At 38.4% G+C, this 22179-nt stretch overlaps 1 long non-coding RNA gene across 2 annotated transcripts in view; it reads left to right on the plus strand.

Moving 5' to 3' along the window:
- LOC123800644 (uncharacterized) overlaps positions 1-22179 on the plus strand; it is a 157128-nt gene that overhangs the window by 90591 nt on the left and 44358 nt on the right. For both annotated transcript variants that reach the window (XR_006781971.2, XR_006781970.2), the window contains exon 2: positions 6634-6702. This is a non-coding gene — a long non-coding RNA (uncharacterized LOC123800644). The remainder of the gene's footprint in view (positions 1-6633; positions 6703-22179) is intronic.

Raw genomic sequence — 22179 nt, forward strand, 5'->3', positions numbered from 1 at the left:
TGTGGAGGTCCCTCAAAAAGTTAAAAATGGAGCCACCCTCCGATCCAGCAATTTCACTCCTGCGTATTTACCCCAAAGATACAGACGTAGTGAAGAGAAGGGCCATATGCACCCCAATGTTCATAGCAGCCTTGTCCACAATAGCTAAACTCTGGAAGGAGCCAAGATGCCCTTCAACAGACGAATGGATAAAGAAGATGTGGTCCATATATACAATGGAATACTACTCAGCCATCAGAAAGAACGATTACACAACATTTGCAGCAACATGGACGGGTCTGGAGGAGATTATGCTAGGTGAAATAACTCAAGCAGAGAAAGACAATTATCATATGATTTCACTCATTTGTGGAACATAAGGAATAGCAGGGAGATCAGTAGGAGAAGGAAGGGAAGAATGAAGTTGGGGTAAACAGAAGGGGGAATGAACCATGAGAGACTACGGACTCTGGGAAACAAACTGAGGGCTTCAGAGGGGAGGCGGATGGGGGATTGGGATAGGCCGGTGATGGGTATTAAGGAGGGCACGTATTGCACGATGCACTGGGTGTTATACGCAACTAATGAATCATGGAACTTTACATCAAAAACTATTGATGTATTGTATGGTGAATAACATAACATAATAAAAAATTTAAAAAGAAATAAACTAAAAAAGATAGCACCCAATAAACTTTAGCTGCTCTTTTATTGTTACAGGAACCCACCTTCTCTGGGCAAGGTTGAATGGACACCTGAGCCAAGGTGGGCCAGTTGGATTCTCCCAAGAATTTGAAAATTAGACTCTGAGATAGTCCAGTAGATAGAGCATGTCCCTGGAACTGAGTTGATGGCAGTTCAAGAGCAGTGAAGTGTCTGTCTCACCACAGAGGTTGGAAAAGGCAGGCAGTGCTGTGGGGCTTCTCAAGGGTTGGTTCTAGTTCCTTTCAAAATTCCAGCCTTAGGTGTTTGTGAGAAACCCTCTGTCCTAATACTCATTTACCCACATCTTGTTTTCTTCGTGTGTTAAGCTGGCTTAGATTGTTCTTTTGTCAGCAGCAGCCAGAATAGCCTCAGTGAACACCATTTGATTGGGATGTGGGCATTATAGTTACTGACTAAAATAAGTGTTTTAGATTATCTGGGTTCTTTATTTATCATACTCCATACTCTCTTTTTTAGTCCCATAGATTAGGAGTTGACCTCTTCAAAGCCATAAATGTAATTCAGGTACCCTAACACAACCCTGAGAAAGTTTCCACTTTCCCCCGTCAATTGCTAAATCTCAGCAAGGTTAAGAATATACAACATTGTGTCTCTCCACCTAAGGTCTCAGTGTGGGGTGTGTGTGTGTGTGTGTGTGTGTGTGTGTGCACGTATGTGCACTTGGGTCTAAAATTCCTAGAGCTGTGCTTTATTCTTGTGTACATTGCTTTTCAGGAAAGTTCTATATGCTTTGTTCCTCTGAGTATGTTCAGCCTTGCCCGTGCCATCGCTGAGCAGTGAGAATCACACTGTGGCTCCCAGGCCAGAGAAAAGTCCAGAAGGACAGAAAAGATTCATCTTCCAGTCACTGAATTGCATCTCTGTGTGGCTTCCATGCCAGAAATCCTGATGTAGGTGACACAAGCAAGGTCTTTCAGTCTTCATCCAAAGTCTCTCAAGCCGCTAGCTTTTAATACCAGTTAGAGTATATAAAGATACCCAAATGGATATGATTCCTAGAACTTAGTCATTCTACATATGACTTCTTATTACGAGAAGTGTCTTAAGATTTAAAACAATTCAAAAAACAAATTACAGGTTTCTTTGTTTGTTTTTCTTTTTTTTAAATTCAAGTAACTTTTATTTTTTATTTTTTTATAATAATTTTTTATTATGTTATGTTAGTCACTATACAGTACATTCCTAGTTTTTGATGTAAAGTTCCATGATTCATTACTTGCGTATAACACCCAGCACTCCATGCAATACGTGCCCTCCTTACGACCCATCACCAACCTATCCCAATCTCCCATCCCCCTCCCCTCTGAAGCCCTCAGTTTGTTTCCCAGAGTCCATAGTCTCTCATGGTTCATTCCCCCTTCTGTTTACCCCCCCTTCCTTCTTCCCTTTCTTCTACCTATCTTCCTACTTCTTATGTTCCATAAATGAGTGAAACTATATGATAATTGTCTTTCTCTGCTTGACTTATTTCGCTTAGCATTATCTCCTCCAGTCCCGTCCCTGTAGCTGCAAATGTTGTGAAATCGTTCTTTTTGATGGCTGAGTAATATTCCATTGTATATATGGACCACATCTTCTTAATCCAGTCATCTGTTGAAGGGCATCTCGGCTCCTTCCATGATTTAGCTATTGTGGACAAGGCTGCTATGAACATTGGGGTGCATATGGCCCTTCTCTTCACTACGTCTGTATTTTTGGGGGTAAATACCCAGTAGTGCAATGGCTGGATCATAGGGTAGCTCCATTTTTAACTTTTTGAGGGATCTCTACACTGTTTTCCACAGTGGCTGTACCAACTTGCATTCCCACCAATAGTGTAAGAGGGATCGCCTTTCTCCACATCCTCTCCAACATTTGTTGTTTCCTGCCTTTTCAATTTTTGCCATTCTAACTGGCGTAAGGTGGTATCTCAATGTGGTTTTGATTTGAATTTCCCTGATGGCTGGGCAGCTGTGCAAGTACAGCTATGGAATATATTCCTACATAAGACATATTAGTATATATGTATATATATATACTAATGTATATTATTGTTTGTGTATAGAAATGAGACTGTTTTTCTTTTTTAAGTAACAGCCTTCAAGTACAGCGGCTCTTGATCAGGAATATATTTCAAGGTGATCTGGGAAGCTTTCTTTAAAACAGACTTGCCATCTGAGAGTAGGGAAGACAGATATTGTCACAGTTTGGGGGGGTCTCTAAATTGGTGTGATTCCTTGGAGGGCAATTCAGTAGTATTCATCAAAAATTTAAATATACATATATACTAATATGCCTTATGTAGGAATATATTCCATAGCTGTACTTGCATAGCTGCCCAGATATATATTTAAAAGAATGTGTGCTGAAGCATTATCAGTATATGAGGAAAAACTTGGAATATTATGAAGTCACTAAAAGGAGGTAGATTTTATGAAAGTATAGGTAGATCCTGTGAGAAAGAGGCCAAAATAATTAATAAAGCAAATTATAGAACAGAATATGCCTAATAATATAATTCTATCACATTTACATTAATAATAAGAGGAGAGATATGCATATACTTATGGGTTCGTACCCCCTTTATGATATAGATATATACTTCTATACATAGAAAGCTTCTGAAAGAATATATGAACTGTCCACAGGGTTGCCTCAGGGGAGTAAGAAAAGCATATTGTCTCAAAAAGAAATTTTAGAAGTATTTTATGCTGTTTTTGTTACCTACAACTAGAATAGTTTCAGTGAAGACAATTTGGCTGGCATGGACATTGCAGTTTCTGATTGAAGTAAGTGTTTTAGATTATCAAGCTTACTATAAAACACAAAACTGATTCAGGCTTGTTGTAAAAAAGCATTTCAAACAATATAGACATTTATATACAACAAATCCTTTTTCCCTATTCCCCACCTAGATCCCTCTTGAGAGGGAGGGGACTTTCTACTTTTCATGTTGTACCTCTCTGTCCTGTTTTGTTTGTTTCTACCATGAGCATGTATAACTTTCATATATAATAGTCATATTTCACTATTCTAGGATCTTACCAAGACCTATTGGACTGGAAAGTTTGGGGATAGAGACTAGACATATACATTTAAAAATAACTGTCTACATGATTCCGATACGCATTCTTTGTTAAAAACCACTGCTAGCTAGGATCATTTTTTGTGTCCTAAAGACCACCATGACTTCAAATAAAATGTAAAAATTTCCATCATGGAGGTATTCCCATCTCTAAGAATTTAAGTAGCTTTAAAAGCATGAATAAATGGAAATTCCCAAAAGAAGGGCCCATCCCTGTGATATTCTGAAGGATTCGTGGTTGAATTGACCGTACTTGGTAGGAGCTGAATCGTGATTTCGCACTAGGAAGGGAGAGCAACTATAGGTTTTGCACATCTCTATTGTCCACTGCAGTGTCCATTGCATACGTTGCTAATCAATCTTCACATCCGCTCCCAGTGAGCCTTCACATAGCTCAGAATCCTTTTTATTAGAACTCATCATTCCAGATAGCTTTCATCTATCTTTGATGTTTAATGTCGAATGAAATCTATTGTAGTGGCCTTCTGTTTGTGTTCTTTCTAGCACTGTGTCCCCACTTTTTCAGAATGCAAAACCCTTCTTTGCTGTGAGCAACCTGTTCCATATGGGTTTCATAGGCCTGACTCTACTGCCTACTCCAGCTACAGAAGTGGAAACAACACCTGCAGTGCTCCCATAAATCAGACAACCCATCCCATAGGCCATACTGATTAGTACAGGGATAGGTACATGATCAAGTCAGATCAGTGAACTGTTCTTTCCTGGGACTTTCTCCTGGAGTTATTTGGGAAATAAAACAAAACATGTTTCTCTCTTTTGGTTATTAACCTTGTATACATTTTGAGTCTTCAGCTTTCAGCCATCACCTTGTTGGTGATTTAGAAAGAATCCGTTGAAGAACTCCCTGTCAAAGAAGGAAATGAGACAGAGTCCCTATATTGTCATTTATGATCCTTGATCCAGGTGTACCTGAAACCGGATGGATCTTCCGAACCTTCTATTTATGAGGGTTAATAAATTCCCTGAATTTGCCTACATTTGTTTGAGTTAGGTTAATACCACCTGCAATAAGGAATCTTCATTAATATGCCTATTCCCCTCCCTTCTCACTGGGTGTGAAAATCTGTGCTTGAGCTTCTTTTCGATTCTCTATCCTTTCTTTCTATTTGTGAGCTTTTCTTCATGTTTCTTGGCTCCTGTATTTGAGAATGGGACACTCAAAAGCCAGAAGGGGTGGATGATGGTTTGTGGTTGTTATTGTCATTATTAAGGTGAAAACAAGAAATTGTGATTGTAAAGCAATTTTACTAGAATTAGAATCAGGGATGAATTAGAATCTTGATAGGCAATGAGAAGAACGGTTGGCCAGCTCATTCATAGAACCACAGAATCTTAAAGGAGGAAGAGACCTAAGCAATTCAATATTCTCATTTTACAAAAGAGGAAACCGAGACGCAGAAGGTCCAAGGCTATAGAGTCTAGCCTGTAATCCAGGTCTCCCTGGCTTTCTCTGGTGTTCTTTCACTGCATTGTGCTACCTTTATTCTGGGTCTAAAACAGTCGAACTGGATCATGAAACAACTAGATGTAATCTTCAAAATGTATTAGCATCATTACCAATCAGTGAGTGAGTAGTTTCATCAAAATTCAGCATTTACAACTGCATTACAAAGCAGCAGAAGAAAATAAGTAGACCACATTAAACATAACCTCATACTTGACTAAACTGAAATTTTTTCATCTGTGATTCAAGGTCCAGATTTTTCCAATCTTCCACACTTGGTGTCTTTACTCTTTTAAATGTTGAGGACAGTTTTTGAAAGTTTTCTCCCAGCCCTGACATACTACATACATACAGATAGAATAGTGATTTCCTCTTTTCTGTGTGTGTGATTTCCTCTTAAATTGAAACTCTTATAGAAAGGACTACATCAGTAAACTACTTGTGGGGTTATTTTCAAGTAAATAACAGATTATTGGCAGTTCACAAAAAGTCCATATTTATATCTTGAGGTTTTTTTTTTTTTTGTTAACTCCTTGCATTCCTGAGAGAGCTACATGACCTACAGAGCAATGAATCATTTCATTCCAAATACATAGAATCATGGAATTTAGGGTGAGAGGGTTATTTAGAAACTGTTTAGTTCAACATTTATTGATGAGGAACACAAGACCCAGGAAAATTAATTGACTGTATGCCACCATGGGGAGGGAGCTATTATGAATCCTTCCATAATGTCATCTGAAATTAACTTTTTCTTTTAACTGTGAATTTTCATGAAAATTTTGAAGCATTGATGGCAAGTAAGAAAATATATCAAAATTTAATTTTTACTTATTAATATTAATTTAAAAACTTACATAACATGAAAGTACTATTTATTTGAGTGCTTAATTAAGCTAACATGTATTTTCTTACTTTTCTACTTCCCTTCCCAACCACACTCCAAAAAGCAACAATAATTATTCCAAAAACATTTTCCCCTTATTTCATATTTTATAATCTGATGTTAGGGGAATACAATCAACATATATTCTCATAAAATATTTTGTGTCATATGCACTTAACCTTAAAAAGTTGTGTACGTATACTAAAGCATTTGGTCTATGGTCTAATATGCACAATTCCAGAAGCCTGAACACCTCCTTCAGAATCATTGAAGACCTGAAGACCTCTTCAGGTCCAATTGATGAAATTAAGCATGTCAAACACATCAAGCACAGTGGGTCACCAAGCCTCAGAAGCAAAGACTGAAAAAGGACCTCTCCCTGCTCTGCCTCACAAGGAAAGGCAGCTCTTGAATGGGAGAAAAACAATTAGAAAATGCAGGATCTTAATCCAAGAAAAGCCAAACAGGGGAAACAGATGTCTTCTACCTAATTCGTATTTTCCATTCTTTCAGGTGAGAAAGAAAGCTTTGTGGGAACTTGCAAGCCTATGTGTCCCAATGTGGTCTTCCAACCACAGAGAGGTGAGTCTCATACACAGTGGTCAGTAGAGTTGCCCCAGAAGCTTCTAGCTGCCGCAAACGTAGGCCTAGAGTTCTTTTCTTTTTTTTTTTTTTAAGAAGTTGCTTTTTTATTTTTAAGGAAACTTAAATAAAGAACTTAGAAAGTGTGTGAAACCAAAAGTTTTTTCTTTGAACAGTACCAATTCAACATAATATTTACTCTGTTCTGGATTTTGCTAGCTACTAGGGCTAGAAAAATGAAATTCCATTTCTTAAGATTTATTTTAAAGGGTAAATATCATAAGAGTGCAATAATAGATATAGAAAGGTGTTCACTGTAGCATTTATTACAACAGCAAAACATTGGCAACAATCTGAACAACCATCACTATGGAATTTGCTAAATTATGTTGTATCTACACAGAAAAAAGGTTACCCTAAAGAAAGTATTCTATGTTGTTTCTGTTCTAATTTTCAATTGGATGAGATGGTATAGGTAAGAAATTCCAAAACATGTGCTTTCAGAAAGCAATTTTACTGGGGAAGGAGTTAAACATGAAATGCTTGCTTTCTTTCTTGTTTAAACTCCTTCTGGGTGAAGAAATTCTATGCTGTAACAAGACCAGCTGGGGTTCCCGTATGAGAGATTGTTTCTCTAATATTTGTAAGACTGGGAGGAGGAGTTAAGATGGCGGAGGAGTAGGGGACCCCTTTTTCAGCCGGTCCCCCGAGTCGAGCTGGATAGGTACCAGACCAGCCTAAACAACCACGGAACCAGCCTGAGACGCAGGAAGACGCATCTGGATCTCTACAAATGAACATCTCCAGCGCTGAGTATTGAGGTATGAAGCGGGGAGCCATGAACCCGTGCACAGATATCGGAAGATAAACGGAAGGGGGAGGGAGCCGCCGCGTTCGGGCGCCGGGAAGCGGTAGCCACTTCCACGGGGGAGCGGGCAGGGCTCGCGGTCGGCACCCGCAAAACAGCCGACTGAGACCGTGAGCCGGGTGCGCGCGCCACCAGGCATCTCGCGGAACCCCGGAATCCCGGTGCGCTCACTGGATCCAGACTGAGACCGGGAGATCCGGGAGCGCGCGGGGCGGCTGGCGGCATTAGAAACACAAAGGACAGAGACGCGCAGGCCCTGGAAGTGAGGGCTGGGACGCCGGGTGTGGGGCGCACATCCCGGGACGCTGCAGGGTTGAGCAGCTCCAACAGTAACAGAGTTAAAGTGGCCAGAACATTAGTAGAGAACGGGCCGCAATCCTTCTGTTCCGGACAGAGGCTGAAATTCGGCCGCTGCTGCTCTGACTCTCAGAAGAGGCACAGCAAACCGCCAGGGAAAGCCGCCAGAGAACAAAAGCCTGGAAATACCGGCTCAGGGAGTGCCCATCCCCATCCCCCCTCGCAGGGGACACGGAGACCCTACCCAAACAGGGTTGCCTGAGTATCGGCGCGGCAGGCCCCTCCCCCAGAACACAGAAGGCAGGCTGAAAAATCAAGAAGCCCACAACCCGAGGCGCCTGGGTGGCGCAGTCATTGAGCGCCTGCCTTCGGCTTAGGGCGTGATCCGGCGTTCCGGAAAGGAGTCCCTCATCGGGCTCCTCCGCTGGGAGCCTGCTTCTTCCTCTCCCACTCCCCTGCTTCTGTTCCCTCTCTCGCTGGTTGGCTGCCACATAAATAAATAAATAAAATCTTTAAAGAAAAAGCCCACATCCCTAAGATCCCTATAAAACAAGGGGCACGGCCTGGGACCCAGTCAATAATTTGGGCTCTGGAAACCCCGCAACCTCTCTTCATCAGAATGACAAGAAGGAGAAGCCCCCCCCAGCAAAGAAAAGACAGTGATTCTGTGGCCTCTGCCACAGAAATAATGGATATGGATGTAACCAAATTATCAGAAATGGAATTCAGAGTAACGATGGTCAAAATGATGAGTAGAATTGAAAAATCTATTAACGAAAAGGTTACTGAGAATATAGAATCCCTAAGGACAGAAATGAGAGCGAATCTGACAGAAATTAAAAATTCTATGAGCCAAATGCAGGCAAAACTAGAGGCTCTGACGGCCAGGGTCGCAGAAGCAGAGGAACGGGTTACTGAATTGGAGGATGGGTTAATAGAGGAAAAAATGAAAATAGAAGATGGTCTTAAAAAAATCCACACCCACGAATGTAGGTTACGGGAGATTACTGACTCAATGAAACGATCCAATGTTAGAATCATCGGCATCCCCGAGGGGGTGGAGAAAAACAGAGGTCTAGAAGAGATATTTGAACAAATTGTAGCTGAAAACTTCCCTAATCTAGCAAGGGAAACAAACATTCGTGTCCAAGAGGCAGAGAGGACCCCTCCCAAGCTCAACCATGACAAACCTACGCCACGTCACGTCATAGTGCAATTCGCAAATATTAGATGCAAGGATACAGTATTGAAAGCGGCCAGGGCAAAGAAATTTCTCACGTACCAAGGCAAAAGCATCAGAATTACGTCAGACCTGTCTACACAGACCTGGAATGAGAGAAAGGGTTGGGGGAGCATATTTAAAGCTCTTTCAGAGAAAAACATGCAGCCAAGGATCCTTTATCCAGCAAGGCTCTCATTCAGAATTGATGGAGAAATAAAGACATTTCAGAATCGCCAGTCACTAACCAATTTTGTAACCACGAAACCAGCCCTACAGGAGATATTACGGGGGGTTCTATAAAAGTAAAAAGGCCCCAAGAGTGATACAGAACAGAAAGTCACAGCCAATACAAACAAAGACTTTACTGGCAACATGGCAACATTAAAATCATATCTCTCAGTAATCAGTCTTAATGTAAATGGTTTGAACCATCCCATAAGGCGCCACAGGGTTGCAGATTGGATAAAAAGAAATGACCCATCCATTTGCTGTCTACAAGAGACTCATTTCAAACCCAAAGATGCATTCAGACTGAGAGTAAGGGGATGGAGTACCATCTTTCACGCAAATGGACCTCAAAAGAAAGCTGGGGTAGCAATTCTCATATCAGATAAATTGGATTTTAAACTACAGACTATAGTTAGAGATGCAGAAGGGCACTATATTATTCTTAAAGGAAGTATTCAACAAGTGGATATGACAATTATAAATATATATGCCCCCAACAGGGGAGCAGCAAGATACACAAGCCAACTCTTAACCAGAATAAAGAGACATATAGATAAAAATACATTAATAGTAGGGGACCTCAACACTCCACTATCAGAAATAGACAGAACACCCTGGCAAAAACTAGGCAAAGAATCAAAGGCTTTGAATGCCATACTCGACGAGTTGGACCTCATAGATATATATAGAACACTACACCCCAGAACCAAAGAATACTCATTCTATTCTAATGCCCATGGAACATTCTCAAGAATAGACCATGTTCTGGGACACAAAACAGGTCTCAACCGATACCAAAAGATTGAAATTATCCCCTGCATATTCTCAGACCACAACGCTCTGAAATTGGAACTCAACCACAAGGAAAAATTTGGAAGAAACTCAAACACTTGGAGACTAAGAACCATCCTGCTCAGGAATGACTCGATAAACCAGAAAATCAAAAATCAAATAAAACAATTTATGGAGACCAATGAGAATGAAAATACAACAGTCCAAAACCTATGGGATACTGCAAAGGCAGTCCTAAGGGGGAAATACATAGCCATCCAAGCCTCACTCAAAAGAATAGAAAAATCTAAAATGCAGTTTTTATATTCTCACCTCAAGAAGCTGGAACAGCAACAGAGGGACAGGCCTAATCCACGCACGAGGAAGCAGTTGACCAAAATCAGAGCTGAAATCAATCAAGCAGAAACCAGAAGTACAGTAGAGCAGATCAACAGGACTAGAAGCTGGTTCTTTGAGAGAATCAATAAAATTGACAGACCACTGGCAAGACTTATCCAAAAGAAAAGAGAAAGGACCCAGATTATTAAAATTATGAATGAAAAAGGAGAGGTCACGACGAGCACCATTGAAATTGGAAGGATTATTAGAAATTTTTATCAACAGCTATATGCCAATAAACTAAGCAATCTGGAAGAGATGGAATCCTTCCTGGAAACCTATAAACTACCAAGATTGAAACCGGAAGAAATTGATTCCTTAAACAGGCCAATTAATTATGAAGAAATTGAGTCAGTGATAAACAACCTTCCAAATAACAAAACTCCAGGCCCGGACGGTTTTCCTGGGGAATTCTACCAAACATTCAAAGAAGAAATAATACCTATTCTCCTAAAGCTATTTCAAAAAATAGAAACAGAAGGAAAGCTACCAAACTCATTCTATGAGGCCAATATTACCTTGATCCCCAAACCAGGTAAAGACCCCATCAAAAAGGAGAATTACAGACCGATTTCCCTAATGAATATGGACGCCAAAATCCTCAACAAGATACTTGCTAATAGAATCCAACAGTACATTAAAAGGATTATCCACCACGATCAAGTGGGATTCATACCTGGGATGCAAGCGTGGTTCAATATTCGCAAATCAATCAGCGTGATACATCATATCAACAAGAAAAGACTCAGGAACCATATGATCCTCTCAATCGATGCCGAAAAAGCATTTGACAAAATACAGCATCCTTTCCTGATTAAAACCCTTCAGAGTGTAGGAATAGAAGGTACATTTCTCAATCTCATAAAAGCCATCTATGAAAAGCCTACTGCAAATATTATTCTCAATGGGGAAAAGCTGGAAGCCTTTCCCTTAAGATCAGGAACTCGACAAGGATGCCCACTCTCGCCACTATTATTCAACATAGTACTAGAAGTCCTTGCAACAGCAATCAGATGACAAAAAGGGATCAAAGGTATTCAAATTGGCAAAGAAGAAGTCAAAATGTCTCTCTTTGCAGATGACATGATACTCTATATGGAAAACCCAAAAGAAGCCACTCCCAAACTATTAGAAGTTATAGAGCAATTCAGTAACGTGGCAGGATACAAAATAAATGCTCAGAAATCAGTTGCATTTCTATACACGAATAACGAGACCGAAGAAAGAGAAATTAGGGAATCCATCCCATTTACAATAGCACCAAAAACCATACGTTACCTTGGAATTAACTTAACCAGAGACGTAAAGGACCTATATTCTAGAAACTATAAATCACTCTTGAAAGACATTGAGGAAGACATAAAAAGATGGAAAGATATTCCATGCTCATGGATCGGAAGAATTAACATAGTTAAAATGTCCATGCTACCCAGAGCAATCTACACTTTCAATGCTATCCCGATCAAAATACCAAGGACATTTTTCAAAGAACTGGAACAAACAGTCCTTAAATTTGTATGGAAACAGAAAAGGCCCCGAATCTCCAAGGAACTGTTGAAAAGGAAAAACAAAGCTGGGGGCATCACAATGCCGGATTTCGAGCTGTACTACAAAGCTGTGATCACAAAGACAGCATGGTACTGGCACAAAAACAGACACATAGACCAATGGAACAGAATAGAGAGCCCAGAAATGGACCCTCGGCTCTTTGGGCAACTAATATTTGATAAAGCAGGAAAAAACATCTGGTGGGAAAAAGACAGTCTCTTCAATAAATGGTGCTGGGAAAATTGGACAGCGACATGCAAGAGAATGAAACTTGACCACTATCTCACACCATACACAAAAATAAACTCCAAATGGATGAAAGACCTCGATGTGAGACAGGAATCCATCAAAATTCTAGAGGAGAACATAGGCAACAACCTCTACGACATCGGCCAAAGCAACCTTTTTCATGACACATCCCCAAAGGCAAGAGAAACAAAAGATAAAATGAATTTATGGGACTTCATCAAGATTAAAAGTTTCTGCACATCCAAGGAAACAGTCAGAAAAACTAAGAGGTAGCCCACGGAATGGGAGAATATATTTGCAAATGACACTACAGATAAAGGACTGGTATCCAAGATCTACAAAGAACTTCTCAAACTCAATACACGAGAAACAAATAAACAAATCAAAAAATGGGCAGAAGATATGAACAGACACTTTTCCAATGAAGACATACAAATGGCTAACAGACACATGAAAAAATGTTCAAAATCATTAGCCATCAAGGAAATTCAAATCAAAACCACACTGAGATACCACCTTACGCCAGTTAGAGTGGCAAAAATAGACAAGGCAAGAAACAGCAATTGTTGGAGAGGATGTGGAGAAAGGGGATCCCTCCTACATTGTTGGTGGGAATGCAAGTTGGTACAGCCACTCTGGAAAACAGTGTGGAGGTCCCTTAAAAAGTTAAAAATTGAGCTACCCTATGATCCAGCCATTGCACTACTGGGTGTTTACCCCAAAGATACAGACGTAGTGAAGAGAAGGGCCATATGCACCCCAATGTTCATAGCAGCAATGTCCACAATAGCTAAATCGTGGAAGGAGCCGAGATGCCCTTCAACAGATGACTGGATTAAGAAGTTGTGGTCCATATATACAATGGAATATTACTCAGCTATCAGAAAGAACGAGTTCTCAACATTTGCTACAACATGGACGGCACTGGAGGAGATAATGCTAAGTGAAATAAGTCAAGCAGAGAAAGACAACTATCATATGATTTCTCTCATCTATGGAACATAAGAACTAGGATGATCGGTAGGGGAAGAAAGGGATAAAGAAAGGGGGGGTAATCAGAAGGGGGAATGAAACATGAGAGACTATGGACTATGAGAAACAAACTGAGGACTTCAGAGGGGAGGGGGGTGGGGGAATGGGATAGGCCGGTGATGGGTAGTAAGGAGGGCACGTATTGCATGGTGCACTGGGTGTTATACACAACTAATGAATCATCGAGCCTTACATCGGAAACCGGGGATGTACTGTATGGTGACTAACATAATATAATAAAAAATCATTTAATATTTGTAAGACTGACCAACCTAAATCATTGAGTCAGGGAGTGCCCCAGCTGGACGTAATTATTCTGTGTAGATGGGACCCTGGTAGATTGAATTATTTTGAGCATCTACCAGGGTACCTGGCTGGTGACTGTATATTATGGGATACTTCATTCAGGACATTGAAAGCAACAGGCATTGGTTTAGAAACAAAAAGAAACTAAATCTAGGTTTACTTAGAGTTACCTTTGCCCATAGTTCAATTATTAAAACATGCATTAGTACACATGAGGCTTTCTTAAATCATCAGTGGTCTACAAATGACAACTGTGATAAACTAATGAAATCTTGACTATCTGGAGAGGTGAAGCCTCACTTCGGATTCTGGTCCCTTTTAGTTTGTTTTCTTTCTGTCTCCAGCATTTGCTGTCTGTTTCTTAAGGCTTTGTCCTTTGTTCTCATCTTTTGGCAGCAGGATTTCTCCCATTCTTTCTGTACTTTCTCCAGATCCAGTTGCTAAAGAACAAGGACCTTGCATCTGAGCTATAGAGAAGTTATATGCTGCTGCCCCATCGTGATTTCACTACTCTCTTTTGACCTCTGTAATTTGTGTAATTCACTTTACTCTGCGTGAGCGTGGCAACTGTTCATTCATTTATTTATTCGTCAAATATTTATGGAGTGCCTGCTTTGTACCACATCCTCTTGTACAAATAGTAAGATTTGGCTTGTACTCTTTGGCCATAAAACAAGTCTCATAAGTTACAGAGCCTGGAAAATTATTCAGAATGTATTTTCTAAAAACAACTGAATTAAATTAGAAATCAACAGCAAAAAGCTACCTAAAAAATTCTCAAATTCTTGTATTGCACAATGTATTACTAACTAATTTATGGATCAAAAAATCAATTACAAAGAAGATATTTTAAGCTGAATGATAATGAAGATATTTCAGATTAAAAGGAAACAGGTAAAGCAGCGCTCGGAGGGAAATTTATACTTTTAAGTGCTTATGTTAGAAAAGGAGAAAGGCTTAAAGTCAATAATCCACGCTTCCACACTAAGATAACAGAAAAAAAAGAGGAATTTTAACCAAAACTAAGTAGAAAAATTAAACTAATATAGATAAGAATGAAAATCAATACAGAAAATGGACAGACAATAGAGAAAAGTAACAAAAGTAAAAAATTTGTTCTTTGAAAAGATTAATAAAATTGATAAAATATAGTTAAGGCAATGAGAAAACACAAGCCACTGTTGTGTAAATGAAAGAGAGGTCATCATTACAGATCCTAGAAGTATTAAAAGGATAGTAAAGGACTGTTATGAATAATTTTATGCAAATAATCTCAAGAACATAAATGAACAGGAAATCAAAACAATACCTCATTCTTGGAGATATTGCAAAGATATTTGACTTCATCACAAACTTGAAAGATACAGGAGTGGTGACTTCTTCTATCCCTATCTAACTGTCCCAAATGAGCTGTGAAGGCAGCAAATCTTTTTGGAGAATGTCATTGGATTCTTGAGAAATTAATTAGGTAGGAACTCCGGCCAGCTGCTATCCTAGATGTGGGCTCTATCTAGTTTGCTACAGCACTGTTTATCATAAATTGGGTGTTATCTTACCAAGCTCTAAGGTTGAGTGTGCTTGTAGCACTTCCTCGACAGGGCAAGTGGGACCCATGAGACTGAGCTCTAACAGACCTAAAGGTACCGGTAAGCTGTGTGAACATATGATGCCCATTTTAAGTACTCCCACCTTTGATGTACAACCATATCTCCTTCAACCCACTGGTAAACTTCATGGTGGGAAGAGCACCGTATGACCATTTAAATAAGAAAACAAAACATTAACCCTGATGTAAGGGTGGTGATTCTGCCCTACATGCAGACTGCTGTACTTACTAACCTCAATTGTGTGTGATGATAATGATGAATTGACAATGATGACAAGTGAAAATGATGAAGAGAAATTCTCCCTCTGGGCAAAATTTTAAGTGGTACATCTTTTTGTTCACATTTCCTGGAAAGAGAGATGTCCTGTGTTATGAGTCTAAATTGATTATCAGGGGCTAATGATTGTCTGGATGGGCAGAGACTAGAAAAAAATAATACTGGAGGTTTGGCAATAAGAAGGTCTAGGGGCAGAGTAAGTGGATGGAAAATTTTGACATACCAAGGGGCAGGTGGTAGGAGTGGCCCGCCCCAGGTGCAAACGGTTTTTAGAACATAAATCAACAAAAGATTTTTTGAGGGAGGAGTATTGTAGCACTGACATTGTTTAGAATTGCCAGCACATGCTGCTAATAAAAAGAAGACAATTTATAGTTGCCTGTATTATTATTTTTAAATTCTCTGCAAACAGTGCACCCCTTTATCACCTGCACCTGGTGAGCCACTCCCATTACCCTGTCTTTGACCCAGAGTGTGACAATATTTGTGAATATTTATGAATGCTGACTAAGGATCTTCACAACTGAGGACCTTCTCAATAATCAAATGGCCAAAGGATGGACCACATGACCCATTCCATGGAAGTCAATCAGCAGCCAATTTCTTTGGTCATTCTAGCGATTGCTCAATGAGTTCATGGAAAGTATGGCAGTAGGGATGGAAGTTATGTATGGGATCTGGCCCCTACCTCTGAAGGGTACCCAGTGCATCAACAGCAGATACCAACCCTGAGCCCTGCTATATCACCATATCTCAGTATCACTAGCCAGCCACCTGGTGGCAGAATAATGATATGGGACTCCTATTGTTGGTAGGGGCAGGAGTGTATCGTCTTTGGAATAGACAGTCTTAAATGAAATAGTCTTGCTTAAAGCAGTCTACTTATAAAAGTAGGAAAGATATAAATGAATGAATGAGTGAATGAGTGAAATTGAAGAACAGCATAATAGAGATAAAAGTAGAAATACTTTTCTTTTAAACTGTAAAAACCACAAAAAAGATTTTAGTAATAAAATCAAAAGAACATAAAATGAAAAGACTTATGAAATAAACAAAAACTTTTGCTATTCCATTTATAGCTTACTACAGAACATCAAATATATTTGGTGTGAGAAAGGCAACAAAACAGCAGAAAAGAAGGAATTACTTGGGAATTCTACCAAAACAAAAACATATAAATAAACTTGAAAATCTTGATGAAATGTATAATTTTCTAGGTAATTGCAAATTATAAAATTGACCAAAGGAGATAGAATATCTGAAATGGGCTAATAAAAGAATAAAATGGTTTTCAGTGAAAATCACAAAAGGTAGAAAAAGTGTGGAAGACAAAGGTAAGAATAAAAAACAAGGGCAAACCATTGAAAATAGTAACAAATAAGGACAGCTGTTAACCCAACTATATCAGTAATCACTTTAAATGTCAATGGTCTAAATACATCAATTAAAAGACAGAGATTGGGGGTGCCTGGCTGGTTCAGTCAGTGGAGCATGTGAATCATCTTCTCAGGGTTGTGAGTTCAAGCCTCATGTTGGGTATAGAGATTACTTAAAAAAAAAAAAAAACCTTAAAAAAAGACAGATATTGTCAGAGTATATAAAAAAACATGACCTAAGTATGTATTGTCTATAATAAACTCACTTTAAATATAAAGACATGTATTTATTAAAACTAAAGTGATGGAGATATACCATGCTGACTCTAATCAAAAGAAAGTAGGAGGAATTTTATTAATTTTAGACAAAGCGGACTTAAGAGCAAGGAAAATTATCAGGGATAAAGAGGAACACTATATAATGATAAAGAGGTCAATACTCCAATAAGACATAGCAATCCTTAATGTCTATGTGCCTAACAGCACAGCATCAAAATATATGAGGAAAAATTCATAGACAGGCAAGGAGAAATAGATGAATCCCCTATGACAGTTGGAGACTTTAACACTTCTCTATCAGAAATGGACAGATCCAGCAAGCAGAAAATCAGTAAGGGCATAGTTGAACTCAACAGCACAGCCATTCAACTGCATATAATTGACACCTTTAGACTACTTCATCCAATGACAGCAGATTAAACACTCTTTTCAAGCTCATATGGAACATTCACCAAGAGAGACCACTTTTTGGGCCAAAAATACAACTTAACAAGTATAAAGAATAGAAATCATACAATGTCTGCCTTCAGACTTTATGAAATTGAGCTAGCTCAATAATAGAAATGTCGCTGAAAATTTTTAAAATATGTGGCGATTAAATGGGACAATTCTAAGTAACACATGAGTCGAAGAGGAAATCTCAGGAGAAATACAAAAATATTTTTAGCTAAATTAAAATTAAAATATAGCTCATCAAAATTTGTGGAGTAAAGTGAAAACAGTGCTTACAAGGAAATTTATTGCATTAAATGCATATATTGGAAACAAGAAAAATCCAAAATTAATAGTCTAAGATTCCACCTTAGGCAATTAGAAAAAGAAGAGCAAATTAAATCCAAAGTAAGCATAAGAAAAAATCCTAAAAATTAGAGCAGAAATTAATGAAATTAAAAACAAGAAGTCAATAGAGAGAATTAACAAAATCAAAAGTTGGTTCTTTGGAAAGATCAATAAAATCAACAAGACTTTAGCCAGCTAACCAAGAAAAAAAAGGGAGAAAACACAAATTGCTAATATCAGAAATGAAAGAGGGGACATCATTATAGATACCATGGATGTTAAAAGGATAATAAAAGAATATTATGAACAACTCTATGCCCATAAACTTAATAACCTAGATGAAATGGATCCATTCCTTGAAAGACAAAATCTGCTCACCTCCTCAAGAAGAAATAGATAATCTGAATAATTCTGTATCTATTAAAGAAATTGAATCAATAATAAATAATCTTCCAAAAGAGAAGGCACCCAGCCTAGATGAGTTCACTGGTAAACTCTATCAAACATCTAAGGAAGAAATTATAACAATTCTCTGTAATTTCTTCCAAAAGATAGAAGCTAGAGGGAGTATTTCCTAATTCATTCTATGAGGCTGGCATTACCCTCATACCAAAACCAGACAAAGACATTACAAGAAAACTGCAGATCAGTATCTCTTATGAACACAGACGCAAAAATTCTCAACAAAATATTAGCATATCAAATCCAACGATGTATAAAAATGTACATCACAATGAAGTGGAGTTTATTTCAGGTATGCAAGGTTGGTTCAACAATCAAAAATTAATTAATATAATCCATCACATCAAAGACTAAAAGAGAAAAATCATATGATGATCACAATAGCTGCAGAAGCATTTGACAAAATCCAACACCCATTCGATGGTAAAACCTCTCAGCTAATGAATCATCGAACTTTACATCAAAAACCAGGGATGTACTGTATGGTGAATAACATAATATAATAAAAAAATATTATTATAAAAAAAACTCTCAGCAAAGTAGGAATAGAGGGGAACTTGTTCAGCTTAATGAGGAACATCTGCACGCAAACAATCAAAACAAAACACTACAGCTAACATCATACTTAATGGTATGAAACTCAAAGCTTTTCTGCTAAGATCAGGAACAAGGCAAAGATGTCTCCTCCCTCCACTGCTTTTCAGCATCATACTGGAGTTCCTAGCTAGTGCAATAACACAGGAAAAGGAAATAAAAGCTATACAGATAGGGAAGGAAGCTATACACTGTCTTTGCAGATGACATTATCTTCTATATAGAAAATTCAAAAGACTCTACCAAAAAACTCCTAGGACTAACAAGTGATTATAGAAGGGTTGTAGGATATAAGGTTAATATACAAAAGTCAATCACATTCCTATATGCTAACAATGAATAAGTGGAATCTGAAATAAAAAACATATTATCGTTTATATTAGCAGCCCCCCAAACCAAATACTTAGGTATAAATCTTACCAAACTTGTACAAGATCTACTTTTACAAAACTTTTTTGAAGAAAACTACAAAACTCTGATGAAAGATACCAGAGAACTAAATAAATGAAGAGAGATTTCATATTCACGGATTGGAAGACTCAATAGTGTCAAGATGTCAGTTTTTTCCAACGTGATCTATAGATTAATGCAATCCCAGTTGAGATCTCAGCAAGTTATTTTATGGATATTGACAAACTGATCCTAAAGTTTATGTGGAGAGGAAGAAGACCCAGCATAGCCAACCAAATATTAAAGGAGAAGAACAAAGAAGATTAGTATTTCCTGACTTTAAAACTTAATATAAAGCTACAGTGATCAAGACAGTGTGGTATTGGTGAAAGAACAGAAAAATAGATCAATGGAACAGAATAAAGAGACCAGAATAGGTCCACATATATGTAGTCAACTGATCTTTGATGAAGGAGTGAAGGCAATGCAGTGGACCAGTAGTGCTGGACGTCCACACGCAGTAAAAGTGAATGTAGGTACAGACCTTATACGTTTCAAACAAGAGTTAACTCAGAATGGATCGTAGCGCTAAATGTAAAACACAAAACTATAAAACTCCTAGAAGGTCATATTGGAGAAAAATCTATGTAGCTTTGGGTATGGCAGTGACCTTTTAGATAAACGACCAAGGGAATGATCTGTGAAGAAATAATGAAAAAGCTAGACTTTGTTGAAATTAAAAATGTGTGCTCTGATAAAGACGGTGTCAACAGAAAGAGAAGACAAGCCACAGGCTAGGAGAAAATATTTGCAAAAGACACATCTGATAACAGATTGTTATCCAAAGTATATAAAGAACTCTTAAAATCCAGCAATGAGAAAATGAACAACTCAATTAAAAAATGAGCCAAAGAACTGAACAAACTATACCAAAGAAGACGTACAGATGGCAAATAAGCATATGAAAATATGTTCCGTATCATATGTCATTAGGGAATTGGGAATTAAAATAATAAGGGGGTGCCTGGGTGGCTCAGTCAGTTAAGCGTCTGTCTTCGGCTCAGGTCATTATCCCGGGGTCCTAAGATTGAGCCCCACATCAGGCTCCCTGCTCATCGGGAAGCCTGCTTCTCCCTCTCCCTCTGCCTGCCATTTCCCCTGCTTGTGCTCACTCTCTCTCTCTTTCTCTCAAATAAATAAATAAAATCTTTAAAAAAATAACTAAAAATAGTAACAAGATAACTTCATACCTATTAGAATGTCCAAAATCCAAAACACAGACAACACCAAATGCTGATGAGAATGAGGAGAAATGGGAACTCTCATTTATTGCTGGTGGGAATGCAAAGTGCTGTGGCCACTTCGGAAGACAGTTTGTCCATTTCTTACGAAACTAAACATACTCTTATGGTGGGATCCAGCAGTTGTGCTCCTTGTTATTTACCCCAATGAACTGAAAACTTATGTTCACACAAAAAGCTGCACATGGGTGTTTACAGCAGCTTTTTTCATAATTGTCAAAATCTTGGAAGCAACCAGGATGTCCTTCAGTAGGTGAATGGACAGACTGTGGTACACCCAGACACAAGAATATTATTCAGTGCTAAAAAAGAAAGAAGCCAGTCTGCAAAGTTTATGTGCTGTATGGTTCCAACTATATGATATTCTTGAAAAGGCAAAATTAAAGAGACAATAAAAAGATCCATGGTTGCCAGGGGGAAGTGGGGGAGGGATGAATAGATGAAGCACAGAGGATTTTTAGGGCAGTGAACATATTCTGTGTAATATCATAATGCTGGATACATGACATTATACATTTGTTCAAACCCATAGAATGTACAACATCAAGAGTGAATCCTCATGTAAACTATGGATTTTGAGTGGTAATAATGTGTCAATGTGGGTTCATGAATTACAACAAATGTACCAAAGCGGTATGGGTTATCGAGAGTTGGAGAGGCTGTGCACGTATTAAGATAGGAGCTATATGGGAAATCTCCATACCTTCCACTCAATTTTTCTGTGAACATAAAACTGCTCTAAAAAAAGTTTATTAGAAGTGGAAAAAGGGACAAAAATAATATATGATAAAATTATAGACCAATTTCTAGAGAGGAGCAAAGATAATTAACTAAAGGAATTTTTTTTTAAAGATTTTATTTATTCATTTGACAGAGAGAGAGACAGCCAGCGAGAGAGGGAACACAAGCAGGGGGAGTGGGAGAGGAAGAAGCAGGCTCATAGCGGAGGAGCCCGAGGTGGGGCTTGATCCCAGAACGCCGGGATCACGCCCTGAGCTGAAGGCAGACGCTTAACGACTGAGCCACCCAGACGCCCCTAAAGGAATTTTTTTTAATAAAATGGCTGGATATAAGATATTTGTAGTATTCTACACCAGCAGGTAGGAAATGTACAGCGAAAGCAATAAAACTACAAAATCTCAGGAATAAATCTATCAAGAAATGCGTAAAACCTATGTAAAGAATACTTTAAAACCTTATTCAAGAACACAAAAGAAGACCTCAATAAATGAGTATGGAAATTATGTTTCTGAATAAGGAGGTTTAACACTGTAAAGCTGTCACATCAGTTGCAAATTAATAAATTCACATTTTTATGAACTTCGAAAAGTGATTCTCAAACATACCAGATTTTAAAAAATGAATGAGGAAGAACAAGGTAACTTGACTTCTCCAATATCACCTTATTCTGTAAAGCTATAGTAATTAAAGTAAAATACCATTAGCTCCTATATAAAGAGAACAATTGAACAGAATAGAACATCTCCAAATA

The sequence above is a fragment of the Ursus americanus genome, chromosome 26 (genome assembly GCF_024610735.1).
Source record: "Ursus americanus isolate L20-20 chromosome 26, mUrsAme1.1.p, whole genome shotgun sequence".
In the NCBI taxonomy this organism is placed as follows: domain Eukaryota; kingdom Metazoa; phylum Chordata; class Mammalia; order Carnivora; family Ursidae; genus Ursus; species Ursus americanus.